Source organism: Tauraco erythrolophus, chromosome 3 (assembly GCF_009769465.1).
Source record: "Tauraco erythrolophus isolate bTauEry1 chromosome 3, bTauEry1.pri, whole genome shotgun sequence".
Lineage (NCBI taxonomy): Eukaryota > Metazoa > Chordata > Aves > Musophagiformes > Musophagidae > Tauraco > Tauraco erythrolophus.
The window spans coordinates 1,799,441-1,806,663 of record NC_141467.1 but is presented as its reverse complement, the minus strand read 5'-3'; positions in this window follow the sequence as shown (position 1 = coordinate 1,806,663).

The following is a 7,223-nucleotide window of genomic DNA, read 5'->3' as shown; positions in this document are numbered from 1 at the left end:
AAGACCGAATTTAAAGTCCCATGTGGCCAGAAATGAAAATAACGTAAGGTAACCCTGAGACTAGTTTTGTGACCTCTTCAGATTAAACAATTTGCTCTCCTGCTTTGTAAACTGGATTTCAGCCCGTGGTATATTAAGTCAGCAGAGCTGTGTGAACCTGCTAAAAATGAGAAGTGAAATGGAAGCAAGAAGTCAGTCTTGACCTTAGTCCTGTGAAGGCTAGCTTATAGGAACTGAAGCAAATCTACATACTGTTTGTTCTCAATTTCTTTCTTTCTCTTGGATGAAATATGTTTCATTTTACAGATTCATTTCTCTTTCCCCTTTTTTTAGTAAAGACTTTGTGGAATAGGGAAAGGTGAATATAGCTCAGGGAGGAGAAGAGGGAGGCGATGTTTGTACCTTGTGGCAATTACTCTGTTGCACCCGTGACAGTACTTTTAGTTTTGTCAGTTTTGTATTTTGAACAATAACTTTACAGATACTACAAAAGCAAAATGATATAAACCAACTCATTCCCTGCTTCTGCTCCTCTCCCACATATATTCCCTGCCCAGCCGTTGTTGCTCTTTAAAATTAAGTGGAGAGAGAAGATTTATTTTGCACCAGGGCTTTGGGAAATCTAGAAAGCAGCTGTTCACTTCCACTAGAGCAACAGAGACAGCACAGATTGTCCTTTGGGAACTGACATCGAGTGTAGAACGGCATTACAAATACCATTTCCTAAACACAGACTTGGCTCCCTGCAGCTGATGAATAGACCCATACTGTCTTAGCACAGGGAGTTAAAGAACAGCATTTTCCTCACTTTCAGAGCAGGGGAAGGTGTCTCACAGCATTTCTTTTATTCCACTGATTGTGTGTGTGGTTGGATATGTACATCTTTAACAATCATTTTCGGGCTGACCTTCACACTGGCTCTGGCACCACGATCTCCCACTGAGGCGAGCTGTGGTTAAGGAGGGGTGCAGATCCTTGCCAGAAGAGTGAGAAGACAGACGTGAGTTTAGGCCCTTCTGCACTTCTGGGCTCAGGCACTGGTTTGATGCACAGCCCTTGATAAATGGGTTCACAGCACCTTTGCGTCGTGTTGATGGTTTGCGACCTGGAGCCTGAACTTCTCATGGTACTGTGGGGATATAACAAGCCCCACTGGCAGCAAAGGCTGTCGGCTTCACTGAGCACCTCTCTTTCCTTACTCCTCTGAAATAACTTTCCAGTCTCACTTGGAGAGTTAAACTCCTCTCACATGGTAGGAAGGAATTAATTTTGTACAACCAATGCAAACCACAAGAGATAGTAAGTAACTGGGTTAAGCTCCCACTGAGTAACTGATGGAGCTGCTCCTCGTTGGCAAATGCTCATCCCTTTGGGTGCTTTCTTCCCATTTTGTGTTCCTTTTTCTGCAGGAAGATATGTCCCTTTCTCGTTTTCATATTCTCATGCACCTGTTTGCCACGAGGTGTTGTCTGAGGAGGTAAGAAAGTGAAGCAGAAGGCACTTTACAGCTCTCTGTATCAGCTGTGAAAAGCCTCCTGTGAATTACAGTTGAACAGACATGTCCTCTCTTCCTTGGAGAAAGCAGCCCAAGACAGGACTGTGCTGTTAAGAAACAAACAAGCTGCAGGGGTGTTGATATATTATTTTTTTTTATTATTTTAAATAACTCTTAAGTGAGTCTTTACTTCTCTGAGGGCTTCTTAATTAATGTTCAGCGTTCAAATGATTGTCAGCAATCACTATGCTGAGGTTGCATGATCATTTTGCTTCTGAGGATTCAAAATTGCAGTAGCTGGTAATATCTTAGCCCTCGTTAGAGCTAAATTGCAACTGAAACCTAGGAACCTCCTGCCAAGGTCACTTCCACGCTGCAACGCCAGCCCAAGAGCCAGAGTTTGCCACATGCAGCAGCGATACGAGTAGTAATGCAAGAAATAAGAAAGAATCCTGATTTTGCCCTCTGCATGAGGAAAAAAATGAAGCTGGAATAGGTAAATACAATTTCTTGCAGAGTCGAGCGAGGTCGAGTTATATTGTTTTGGGAACGGAGGAAGACTTTTATGTTCTCTTGGTACCACCCTCAGTTAAAGCTTAATAAGTGAATTCCCGAAGTTCATTCTTTCCATCTTATTTTTCAGTGAGTTGCCTGGTTATCAGAAAGACAGCACCTACCGACTGCTATTGAAGTCAATAAAAGCGACCGTAATGTTTGCCTTTTATTAATTGCTTCTGCGCAGGGAATTCTCCCCTGTGAATCTGTCCATTTTTTATAGAAAATTGGATATTTAGAGCAGTGCTATTTGCACATACTGTAAGAACCAATCAACTAAATTAGACCTGTGTTTGAAAACTGATTCCCAACATTGAGGAAACTGTAGTGTAGATGAAACATTAGGAAGAGCCAGCTGGAAACTGGTGAGGTTTTTCTCATGAAGAACTTAAATATCTTTTAATGATTTGTCAAATTTTTCAGCAGAACATCTCAGTTTTTCATTGAAAAAGTGAATAATTCATTTTTTTCCTATCATGACGGAGTGGTATTCAAGGAAAGAATGCACTTTCTGTAATCATAACATTTTAACAACAACAACAACAACAATAATAATAATAATAATAATAATAATGCAACAGGTTTGAGTTGATGGAAAGGATACTTGAAGTGCATGAGTGGAACGGAGAGGAGGCTAGAATAGGAGTCAAAGCAAAACTGATGGATAGCTCTGTGCGTTGAGGTTTGCAGAACTTGTGTCACTAAATAGTATTGCCACAGCAATCAAAATAAAAAAAAAAATAAATTAAAAAGAATCACAGAACCCTTCCAACTCCTCTTCCATTTGCAGATGTTGCCCCTTCTCGCTGTGAACAACCAGGTATCTTAGGCTTTTGGTAAGGAAGTTACTCTAGAGGTTGATGGCCTCTTTTCCTTCTGACCGCGGGAACACAGAACTGACTGCATCAGTACCCCCCCCACTAAGGTCACTTCAGCTGTTACTGGACACGAATGATTCAGGTTACTGTACTATCCGTGTTCCCTGTCTGAGTGTGCTGTTTAATGCGTCGTCACCGTTTCCCTTGGAAATAAAACCAGCAACGATGATTCAGGTTACGTTTAAAAAATGCTGATCTGGTGTTTGCAGCTTTGCTGATTCGCTTGAGCACAAGCAGAGCCAAGCTCGTAACCAGGGTGCGGTGGTACAGCCTGTAACATGCAGCAGGAGCTGTGCCTTGCCTCTAACGCAAAACTGGGACAAGGAAGCCTGAGCGCTGCTGTGCCTTGCCTTGCCTTGCCTTGTCGTGCCTTGCCTTGCCTTGCCTTGTCTTGCCTTGCCTTGCCTTGCCTTCCCTTGCCTTGCCCTGCCTTCCCTTGCCTTGCCTTCCCTTGCCTTCCCTTGCCTTCCCTTGCCTTCCCTTGCCTTCCCTTGCCTTCCCTTGCCTTCCCTTGCCTTCCCTTCCCTTGCCTTCCCTTGCCTTCCCTTGCCTTCCCTTGCCTTCCCCTGCCTCCCCCTGCCTCCCCCTGCCTCCCCCTGCCTCCCCCTGCCTTCCCCTGCCTCTCCTTGCCTCTCCTTGCCTCTCCTTGCCTCTCCTTGCCTCCCCTTGCCTTCCCTTGCCTCCCCTTGCCTTGCCTTCCCTTGCCTTCCCTTGCCTTCCCTTGCCTTCCCTTACCCTGCCTTGCCTTCCCTTGCCTTCCCTTGCCCTGCGTTGCCTTCCCTTGCCTTCCCTTGCCCTGCGTTGCCTTCCCTTGCCTTCCCTTGCCTTCCCTTGCCTTCCCCTGCCTTCCCCTGCCTTCCCCTGCCTTCCCCTGCCTTCCCCTGCCTTCCCCTGCCTTCCCCTGCCTTCCCCTGCCTCCCCCTGCCTCCCCCTGCCTCCCCCTGCCTTCCCCTGCCTTCCCCTGCCTCTCCTTGCCTCTCCTTGCCTCTCCTTGCCTCTCCTTGCCTCTCCTTGCCTCTCCTTGCCTCTCCTTGCCTCTCCTTGCCTCCCCTTGCCTCCCCTTGCCTCCCCTTGCCTCCCCTTGCCTTCCCTTGCCCTGCCTTGCCTTTCTTGTGCGTGTCCTGTCTGTTCGGTGCAGAAGTATTTCTGCCATAACGATGACACTAAATGAAGATAAACAGGGCTGATGGGCAACTTGCAAAGAGTTTAGCTCAGCTAAGCATTACGGTGTTATTTCTTATGAATTATTGAGAGCAGCAGTGTGCTGGAAATGGTGGAATACATGGAGGATAACGTGAACTAGAGAACACACGGTGTAACTGAGTCACTATGTTGCTCTTCTACCACATGCAGTTTACTGGGGAAGGGCAAGAAGGGGAAAGTTTTAGAGTCATCATGCCTGTGGGTCAGGCACATGTAACCACAGTGACTTTCTGAAGTGTCTAGAGCACATGTTTGTGATGAATTCTTACGTTTCTTGCCCTTGCTAATACCTGGCTGTCAGGTGGCATGGAGAAGCACAGGCTCACTCTGGCCCCTTCTATGCCTGGTCCTCCTGGTGATGGTGGTGATAGTGTCAGTTTGCTTAAGGAAAAACTTGTTCTGGATTATATTTTTGGCAGTTTATTCCAGCCTATAGCCCTGATTGCGAGAAATCCGTTCAGGACTGAGCCATGCCATCCTCTCAAACTGAATGAGATTCAAGCTGATGACTTAAAAGGAAAAAAACCACAACATATATGTTATTGGAAGTGTCATGGGGCTCCAAGGTCTCTGAATAATCCTGTGAGAATAATCTCAATTTTTTTTCCTCCTTGGAAAAGCAGTGGATGAAGTTGTTAATTCTTTCACAGTAGAGTCAAAAGATGTTTTCACAGGACTGTTTCATCTGGACTAGAAATTGCTGTAGGACAAAATCAGGGCAGATAGAACTGTTATAATTAAAGAGATGCAGCCGGAGAGCGCATGATGTGAATCACACATACACGCAGCAAGCGGATGTGCTCAGAGGACATTGCCTTTGAAAGGAGGTTTAAATCATGGGGAACAGGACTCAGTTTTCAAAACAGAGATGTTTTGAGATGACCATCAGGTGACCATCTCCAGCTGCTTCTCCAGAAGGTTGTGAATTTCCAGTCTCACGTCCTGTGTGTCAGCCGCACGTGGATGTCTCACCTAAGGCCATCCAAAGTGGCACTTTTTGCCTGTGTTCAGCCAAATGACTATTCCAGAGAGTGCTCAGGTGGAGCTGTGGGGCCCGATTCTGCTTTTTCCTCTGTGTTAGTAAGTTCTGTTAACGTTTCATTGTCCTACATCACTGTTGAGACTGCAAACGAGCTAAGAGCAGCCTTTATCTCAGAGTATCGCGCGTCGGTGTCTGTCGTGCTGTGGGGCAGAGGCAGAAGTGGTGACTCCTAAACTGAGGTTTGAAAAGTGAGTAACTTTTACTGTTGCATTGGGAGTGGGTGTTTTTAATCTCTGCTTGAACCACACATTAGAACTCTTGGCCGAGTTAAAGGATAACGTCATTTATTTTGTTAAATTAGGTTTCAAAAAGATCTTAATGGTGAATGTTCCAGACCATATGAAACTGAACGTAGTATTTTCAGTCATTGAAATCTTGTCCAGACAATTAAAAGAAGAGCTGTATTAACGAGCTGTGTACTAATCAGTGGCTGCTTAAGACAGTGGTTAATATTGCCATAAATGTTTGATAGTTCTTGGACTTGAATTTGAATCCTGAAACGTGTATGCACCATCTTTATATGAGCTCATTCTCTCTTTTTCTTTTTCTCTCTTTTCCTAACAAGATAATAAATTCAATTCTGAAAATTGTTCTGATTCTTTTCTTCCCAAACTGTTCAGGTTCCTGCCTGTGAATAATAATTGCTTTTTAAAGCAGTTGTGTGTGCAGTGGAGGACAATGCATTTGTGTTTGGATAACCCAAAGTTTTCAAATAATTAGATTGAGAGAGGGATTTTGTCTTATTTGTATGTCCATACACTGCTGTTATTCTATTCTGTACAGGGCCATACGTCATTCTAGCATCTGAGTTCCTTCTGGCACTGCAGTAAGCAGTGTGGTTAGTGTTTTGTGGTCCCTGAATTCCTCTAGACCAAAATCAGAGCCAGAGATGGCATTTCCTTTGTTTCTCCAGCTACACTCAGGAGCAGTGAGCACACTTTGTACTTGATACTTCCACCCAACCTTGGAAACACCAGAGTTATAAAACCTTCTTTACCTTGGCTTTGCAATACTGTGTGTTTCCTTGGAGCTCAGACAATTCCAGTTTTGCAAGTGATTTGGACATCCTCTGAGATTTTAATGCAGTTTAGCTTTCCCTGGAACAAAATAATGATATCTTTGGGTGTTTTAATGACTGCCACTTCCAGCTAGATGAGTTAATCTGGTAATAACTATGTGCCTAGAGTTTGTCAGTGACCTAAAATTTGCAGGTTTATGTACAGAACTATTTTTTTCTGAGGAAGCAATGTATAATAAGCTCTGAGAGCTGCCGGCTAGTGTCTGCAGCTTTCACTTGTGCAGCTAAAAAATGATTTTCTCTCTGTAAATTGTGAGCAGCTCCATGGGAATCTTTTTAATATGTGTAAAGCAGGGTGAGCATAGCAATAGCAAATGCACTGCTACCACAGTGCAAACACTTTGGAGCTGGAAAACAACGTTTTTCAGCCTGTTTTATTTGTTTCAACTAACTCATCTGCAGCGTCAAAAATGATGTCCCAGACTAACTTTGAATTCTTGAAAAGCCCCCGTACTGCATTAAACTGCAGCAAGGGGACGATGAATCAGTGTGAGAGCGAAGGAAATCTGGCCCCGTGCATTATGCTCTCCTGTCCTTTGTGTATTTACGCCTTCGAGACTTGTCGTGGGTTATTGGCTGTTTGGGGAGAACAAAGAGCTTCTGCAATGAGTGCTTGCACCAATAAGTTGTCACATTGATGGTCTTATCAGGGCACGTTGCTGAGGAAGGAAGGCACTTCAGAGACTGCTGACTAACGACTTATGGTGCCTGGGTAGCAATTGACTCAGTGCTACCGGGCCTCCTTGTGCAAAAGCTTCAGCGAAGCAGCTCTTGCATTGTGACTGTGGGCTCTTGGCTGGCCAGGAAGGCCAGCTGCAGGGCGATGTAGCTGCTGGTGGGACACTAGCTGCATCTCCTGTGTCAGTGCTGGCAGGACACTGCATGTCCTGGTGAAAGCTGTAGGTTAGAACTGCTGAGACTGGGACGTGACGCTTCCTAAAAATGCTTCACTGCAAATGTGTATTTGATATC